The 8,635-nt window shown below is 45.8% G+C and overlaps 1 pseudogene; it reads right to left on the bottom strand.

The window, feature by feature from the left end:
- Positions 1-8,081: 8,081 nt before the first annotated feature.
- On the bottom strand, positions 8,082-8,302 carry LOC115031856 (annotated as a pseudogene).
- Between the last annotated feature and the right edge of the window lie 333 nt (positions 8,303-8,635).

Genomic DNA, 8,635 nt, shown 5'->3' with positions numbered 1-8,635 from the left:
ATGGAAGTGTAAGCCGAATAAACCCTTTCCTCCCCAACTTGCTTCTTGGTCATGATGTTTGTGCAGGAATAGAAACCCTGACTAAGACACCTGGGGCTGGCTTACTGGTTCTAAAGTTCATTCCGTTATCATCATGGTAGGAAGCATGGCAGCATCCAGTCTTGAAGCTAGAGGGACTGAGGGTTCTGAAGGCAAATGGGAGAGAACCAAATATCTCAGGCAGCTAGGGAGGAGGGTCTCAATCAAAGCCCATCCTACAGTGACACACACCAACAAGGACACACCTCCTAGTAGTGCCTCTCCCTGAGCCAAGCATATGCATACTACCACAGTGTCTCTTCTAACAATAAATATTTAACTAAAACATGTGTTTATAATTTGTCTCTTTCTACACTGTCTCTAGCTACAGTGGCATTGACTTCATATATGGGATCTCCAGGCCTTCAGTGACAGGAGCATTGGAAGGGGATGAGTTTAAACTGTTTCTGGAACTTGCCTTCACTATTTCCTTTGGACTGAAGTGAGATCTCATCCCATTTTGCTTTCCTTATGAATTCTAACCCAAGTTTTGTCCAAATAACCTTTCTTGGGCTCCCCAAGCATTCATCGCATCCACTCTTAAAGAATGTTAAGACAGTTAATTGTGTGTGTTCGCAGTGTGGGAGCTTTCTCCAGGCCCTGAGCAGCAGAGCTTCGTATGTGCTGTCACTACCATGAGAGGAGTCATGGGGAACACATATAGAGGAGAGATCCATATTCAGAGAGCCACTCAGTGTATGGGAATGTGTAGTTAGAGGTGGTGGTACATACTTGGAACTTCAGCAGTCAAGGGTGAGAGGGAAGGAAGGAAGAAAGAAGAAAAGAACTTGCAAACATAAAAGACAGCAGTTATAGAAGACAACAATATCACCATTAGCACGTGAAGTTTTACAAAGACATCAGGTATAGCTGGTCTTTGCTAATTTGTGGGCTCTTCTTTTGCCTACCCTTTACCCCCCTAGTTTTGCCCCTTATCACTAGATAGGAGAAAAAAAGGATAGAGGGGAGAGAGAGAGATAGGGATGAGTGAATATAATTTTTTCCCTCCTTTGTTTCTTTTCTGAGCATGACTTACTAACAAACCACAACCAATCCCCAAGAACAACCACCAGTCACTGACTCTGCCTCTCCAGGCCCTAGTATTTACATACCCTCTGAAAAGTTCTTAGAATTCACACAATCACAGAAACTATCTGCAGCTGGCAAAACCACACCTCTGCTAGAGCATGAGGCAAATCATAGTCACCTGATGTGGACAGTCAAGAGCATCCTCTTATCCCCACACCTGGGGTTAAAACAAAAACACATTCTTATAATATCTCTATGTTTTTAAAATAAACCCCAAATTCCAGAATTCTCAAAACTATCACTAAAATGGAGTGGTTTGTTTATTTTGAGACAGGCTTTCAAGGTCCTGGCTGGAGTCTAGTATACAGACCAGGCTGCCTTTGAACTCATAGAGCTCATCTCTGCCTTCCCAGTGCTGGGATTAGAGGTATGTGCCATCATGCCCAGCCTTGGTTTGTGTGTTTTAAAAATTTATTTATTTATTTATTCATTCATTCTTTCACTTTACATCCCACTCACTGCCCCCTCCTGGTTACCCCCTTCTTCAGTCCTTTCCCCATCCCCTCTCCCCTTCTCCTCTGAGTGGGTGAGAGGTCCCCCCTGGGTATCCCTCTACCCTGGCACTTCAAGTCTCTGCAAGGCTAGACCCTTACTATCCCACTAAGGTCAGACAAGGCAGCCCAGCTAGAAGAACACATCCCATATACAGGCAACAGCTTTTAAGATAGCTCCCATCCCAGTGTTTGGGATCCACACGAAGACCAAGCTGCACATCTGCTACATGAGGCTTTGTTTTAAGATGACTACACTGTAATTTCACTGAGCCAGTCTTTACAAACCCTAGCTTCTCTGTTCCCTGTCCAGTGAGCACACCTTGAACTCCATCTTTGGAAGCTGTCCTGCTTGATTGGTAGCCTAGACCCAAGGGTTCTTTTCACATGTCCTAGAAACCCCTCTGTTCCAAGCAGGTCCAATACCCAGGAAATGACCCAAAGGAAGTCTGTAGCTTCAACAATCTCTGGTTTAATCTCTGTATGCCCACGAGGATGATGATGATGATGATGATGATGTGTGTGTGTGTGTGTGTGTGTGTGTGTGCATGTGTGTGTAAAATGAGTCCATGAACTTGGAAATGAAGGAAATAGGGTTGCTCAAAAGGTTACATCAGAATAGAAATCTACTATTCTCAGTTGGTCAGAGACAAAGACATGCATAAACACATAGACCCCAACACAGAGCATTGTTTGCTTATATAATCTATTACCATAATGTGGGTGTTTATGCAATGTGGGGTGAGAAACAAGAGTCCAAAAGGCTGAAGGCAGGGGCCTCTGTGGAACTCAAGGATGTCACCTGGCAGAGAGGCACACTAAGTATACAAATGAGGAAAGCAGGCAACTCAAAGTGTATGCTGTTAAACATGGGAGTGACAAGTATCCTTTACTGGGAATCTGTGCCCATCAAGAGGTGTTCCGTGACACAGCTTCCCAAGTGCATGTGAGCTCTGGGCACCTGTGCTAATTCTCTTTCTAATCATAGTGAACAAATTGGAGTTTAGATGACTGTAGCTCAGTCTCCTCTCATCATTTCCCCCAAGTTGAATCAAATCTGGAACATCGACCACATATGGTTTGTTTGTTCCCAAAAGCTGTGGGCTGCTCTGTGAGATCACTCCATCACTCGGCCACTCAATCTCCCACATCACCGGAAGTTTCTTGTTGTCCGGACTGCTGTGCCTTGGAACACAGTATTGAGTAGAATAGATTCATCCGGAACCCCAGTGAACTTCCAAGCAGAGAAGTATAAGGAACTGTGACAAGGCATTAGGCTTTGAAGGAATACGGATTCCGAGTCTGAATGGAATGAGTGGGTTCAGGGAAGCTGTCAGAGTTCACATTCAAACATCGGACTGTTAGGTGGGAGGGGAGAGAAGACTGGGGGTGGGCAGATACAGAGAGGCAGGGAAAGAGCAATGAGGGAGTTCAGGTGGGCTCACATTTTAAATGCACTGGCAGGAAGCAAGACAGTGGGCAGAGGGAGGGCCCCACGAGCAAGCATTAAGAAACTTGGCATTGGGATTCATAGCCACTATGCCTCAAGATCTCTATGCCAAGACCCAGGTCAGAAACTTGTATCTCCCAGCCTCAAAGACCTGGATCATAGAGCATGCGCTGATCCACAGGCACCAGGCCAGATCTTCATGTGATGTGCCAGCCTCCAGTCCCAGAGCCATGGGGAAGATGAGGTAGCCCTTGGGTTTGATTTGGGGAAGCCCAGTTCAATGGATACGAAGTACAAAGATGACTTATTCTGGAAGTACGTGCAGTTCCATAAAGGCAAAGTGGACACCAACCTTCCCCCCTCTTCCCGCCTCCCCACATGCAACCAGCAGCCTGGCAGCGGTGAGTTTACTATGTCAAGTCCTTGTTGCTGGAGAGGGACATCTGAGCCACTCTAAGGTTCATGGGCTATGAGCCTTGAGTTGGGGACTGCGTAGAAACTCAAAGAGCTTGTGGAGTCCCTCCAGGTGAAAATGCTCTCCTTTGAGCTCCTCCTGGCTAAGGTCGAGTGTAAGCAGATGCTGGGGATCCACTCGCAGGTGAAGGACAAGGGCCTCTCAGAGCTAGACATGGCGACTGAGCGCAAGAGCAGCATGGAGGATACACGAGCGCAGGTACTCAGATGCCCTGCAGAAGCGGGCTGAGAGTCAGAGAGTCGGAAGCACCTGACCACTTCCACCGCCCATGTGGCACTCCAAAAGTCAGCCAGTGAGTGAGCAGCCAAGGAATACTACAATCCCCGAGTGACCAAACCCTCCAGGTTGCTGATGCCTACGACAGTTTCTGGGAGAGCAGGAAGCCCCCCTCGAAGGCCTCACTGCGTCTGCGCAAGGAGCCCCTGGCCATGGATGGATGGCAGGTCAAAAACCTATGCCCACCCCATCTACCACAAGCATGTCTGACCTTGGTGCCTGTTGAGCATGAATCTTGCACCCAAAACCTTGACTCTCAGAAGGAAGTTCAGGCGGTGGCATCCCTCCACCCCCATCTAGCCTTCCTCACTGGTTCCCGGGGCTGTCAGAGTGGCTCTCAGGCTTTTTGCATTAGGGTGGGCAGAGGTGATATGTGCTCCTTAGATAGACGCCTCTCCAGGGCTCAGCAGAGTGTACACACTTCCTGGTATAAATCCCACCTCTGGATTTTCCTTTTTGGGGAGAGGGACAGGGCAGGAATTGGAAGCTGTCACTTCCTTGTGAAGTGTGAACACACTTTAGCTATAGGCAGTTGTGATGTCCCCCGTGTTTGGGATCTATGTGCAAATAGAGTCCTCCCAAAGCAGGCATTCAGATCTGGAGCAGGCTTGACTCTGGTCAAATCCTGAGCCACTGTGAATTTGCTGGTGATCTTGAGACTTACTGGAGTGATTTTAAGGTTTTCCAAATCTTATATGACTCTTTCTTATCTCTAGCTGATAGAGCACATGTAGATAGGTGTACAGACAGCAGGATCCCGGCAGTTTTATTTCTGAGACTGGCCTTCTGGGGAAGCTGTTTGCTGTTCCGCATCTCAGACCTGGCGAGGCCTGGCCCTTTCCTGAGAGCTCCAGCTTTGCATTCCAGTCACTCCAGCATTGCAGGGATTCTCTTAGGAGGGAGGGCAGGTGGCCTGAGGAAGTCCAGTGTACTTTCCACGAGGAAATACAGTGTACAGATTGTCAAGGCCTCTCCCCTCCTAGGTGTGTCTCACACTATAGGAGATCAATGTGATCCAGATAGTTGAGTACATGCTAATTTAAAAATGCACATATTTTGCATTTGATTTCTACAGAGTTGAAATGTTGAGAGATTTTAAAAAATGTGTCAAGAAGCTTGGCATTTATGGTGAAGGCCGCAGCACAGCTCAACAGCGAGCTAGAATGATCAGATTGGCACTGAGCAAAATCCCTGGCTGTACAGTAATCAAGACATGGCAGTGGCCACAACTGTGTCAGGGATCACTGTAGAAGTGACTGTGGCTGGTCAGAGCATCCATGATGGATGAAGGGACAGACAGGGATTGGGAGTGCTGTTGTATGGTATTTAAGAACTCCACTACTTCTTATTATGGCCCGGCCAGCTACCAATAATCGAGTCAGAGCCTTATTGATTCATCTAATCAGCTTCAGCACACATTACTGAGCAATTACCCTGAAAGGATTCCTCTATGCTAGGCTGGCTACTTCTCAGCTGCACTTGCCAGTTACTTGCTGTCTGAGTCTCACGGGGGCAATTTCTACTCCATCAATCGGTCCCCAGGGGGCACTTCTCTCCACCATGAGTTTCTGGTCCATCTTGTCTAATGGACACCTCCTCCTCTCTCCATCTTCTTTCTCCTCTTCCTGGTCTCTCCTAAGACCCTTCACTCTATCCTCAAGTCCCACCTTTCTCTCTCTACTGTCTAATCACAGACTCTAGCCTTTTATTAACCAATCAATTAGCAATAAACTGGGGAGCAAGGTTTACACAACAGAGTCCAGCATACAGGAGAATTCTCTTCTCTGGATGGCAGCCAGATCTTTGGGTTCAGAATTTAGCATTTGTGTACATAGCACCAGACACACAGAGAGGTGTGGGGATGTGAGAGACTTTTCAGAGACAGAACTAGAAGGGCTTATGGATATTTATGGCATGAGAACCATCTGATCTGGATGTTTGATCTTTCACTTAAACTTGGGTTGAACCCACAAAAAAAGGAAAAAAATGCACATGGGTGAAGAAAGGTGTCTTGGGGCGAGGGAGAATGGATCAGCTACTAAAGTGTTCAGTGTGCAAAGCATGCTTGAGTGTCTGAGTTCAGTCACCAGTATGCACAGAGAAAAGCTGGGTGCGAGGGGGTTTGCCTATTGTGAATGAAAATTCCTGAATGGAAAAAAATCTGCATCTGGCTGTGAGTAAAAACCCCTGAAAGGAACTCATGTCTATAGAAACTTCTTGGCTAGGCTGGAGAGATGGCTCAGCGGTTAAGAGCACTGACTGCTCTTCCAGAGGTCCTGAGATCAATTCCCAGCAACCATATGGTGGCTTAAAATCATCTGTAATGGGATCCAATGCTGCAACAGTGTATTCATATACATAAAATAAATACATCCTTAAAAAAAGAAAGAAAGAAAGGAACTTATTGGCTGATTAGAATTTCAGTATTGTAGAGAGATGGAACATTATAGAAACAAAAGCCTGTTTGTAATCTATTGGCTTAGCAGACCACAAACTTCTACCAATCCAAAAGCCAAGAAGGCCATCAGGTAGCATCTGGATCCTGCATAAAAGCTTCCCCCATCTCCATGTACCTGACTCGCTGATGTTCTCACCAAGGTTGGTTTTTTTTTAATTTTTTGATTCTTTGTGAATTACACATCACGCACCCCAATTCTACCCACCTCCCTATAGAGCAATTTAGTCCAGCATCACGGTTGCTATGGCAAGGGAATCACACTCAAAGGCATCGATCTGTGTGATCCAGCTTGAATGTGATCCTACTGGAATGCAGACAAGCCACACAGCTTTAATCCCTCTGGCTGGAATATAGACACATCCTTAGTATATATCTTTAAGGTAAAATTAGTTTGTAGAAGGAAGAGCCATGTTTGAAAGTGACGTGTGATCAGACGACAGTGGGCTGAGTGGAGCTCAGTTGAATTCAGTTCAGTCAGCTGAGTTGAGTGCATGCAGGTCCATGCAGCGGAGGCAGCTGAAGCCAGACAATAAGGAGCCAGAAGATTAGAAAAAATTGCCAGAGTTTGATGCCAAACAGAGCAATTCAGTGAGAGGCCAAGAGAAGCCAGTTTACATCAGTCAGCTTGGCAAGGAGATTGAGCCAGAACAGCTGATTTGAACCAGCCAGCCAGAGATCAGAAATGGTGAACTAATTCAGCAGTAAGCCTCCGAGACAACAGTTACATCAGGCAAATAAAAGACACTTTTTACATCTTGCTATCCCTTTGTGTCTGTGCTCCACTCTTGCAACTCTCCAAGAATAAATAAACAAACAAACAAATACCTCATGGTGGAAGCTTTATGGTGTCACAATGTGTCCTACAGTACACCCTTTTGTTACATCTTTACTTGTAAATGGTAAATTGCAACGAGCCATTGGTCTGGTTTGAGGTCTATGGCTTCTACTACACCAATACTGGATCTTCACCAGGACTCCGGAGGCTCAGATAGCCTGTTGTTGTCCTGTGTCATGGGGATCCTGCAGCTTTGGATCTGCAGGACTGGCCCCTTCATGTGCTTCAGATGTTCATAGCTAAGGGTAGATGATGGGGTGGGACCACAATGTATTTTAAACTGGCCTTGGTTTTTGACTTTCTCTCTTCTGTAAAACTATAAAAATTTCTTAAACTTGCCCTGATTTGTGATATTTTCTTGTAGGCTTAGATTTTTCAAAACCTACTTTAATTAGGGATCTTAAATGCTTTAACCTCCCATCTAGCCTCCTGGGTAATGGAAAGGAAAGGTTATGGGGCAAAGGGGGGTGTGAAACTGTTTAGAAATTCCAGACTTCATTGTCTAGATAGCAGCGGTTCAATTCACACCAATCAGCAGTGGTAGCTCAATCTACTCGCAAACACCGTTCCTGAATCAGCAGCAGCAGCAGTTCTATCCAGAGGAAACCTTGAGGCTCTGCAAATCAGCCGAAGCCCACAGAAGTAGCAAGACGCCACTGGGATAGGACACCATCAGAATTTCTTTGGTGCATTTCTCTTTATGACATCACAGCAAATGACGATCAGAGAAGAGGCCACACTGTGGCCCAGTGTCTGTTGGGTAATACTCACACCCTTTCCAAACATCACGAGCCCTCCCAAACATCTACTCCAGCAAAACATCATGTGCCTTTTTTTCTGGGCAGTTTCCGGAAAAACACCACGTGTCTGTTCTCAACAAAACATCCTCTCACATGTCTGCCTCAGCAAAAACATCTCATAAGACCAGAAAAACACCACTTGACACAACCAAGTCTCCAAAGAAACCAGAAAATTCCACTGCATTCTTTGTTTTGTAAAACTGTTAAAACTTCTTTATTGGAACACAGAATTTTGGGGTAATCCGAGTCTGTGTCACCCAACACATTCTAGGAAAAAACGGTACCTTTTATTCTTTTGAGAATGAGAGCTGTTTCTACACTTGATCTTAGCCAAAAGGCCGAGAAGCAATGAGAGCTGTTTCTATTGTGCAGTTTTGGCTGCCCAACTTGGGGCCCCAGGAACAATCTTTTTTTTTTTTTTTTCCTTCACTAAAGGAATCAATTAGATTGGTGCCTCGTACCTGCCCAGGGCTCCCCTGTTGTCCAACATCCTGTATTGCCTTCTTAGTAGAAAATCAGCCCTTCCCCCAGATTTCCCTAATTTTGTCGATGGTCCATTGGTTTGTCCTGAGCTGAAGTTGGGATTCCTCTTGGCTACTTCCTGCTTTGTTTTGAAAGGGTTTTGTTTTTAACTTACCTACCTTTGCTTGCTCAGAAAGTGCCTTAGCCTGGCATTTGCTTTT

This window comes from Mus caroli, chromosome 8, assembly GCF_900094665.2.
Source record: "Mus caroli chromosome 8, CAROLI_EIJ_v1.1, whole genome shotgun sequence".
Lineage (NCBI taxonomy): Eukaryota > Metazoa > Chordata > Mammalia > Rodentia > Muridae > Mus > Mus caroli.
The sequence above is the reverse complement of the archived record's forward strand: the minus strand, read 5'-3'. Positions and strand labels throughout refer to the sequence as shown.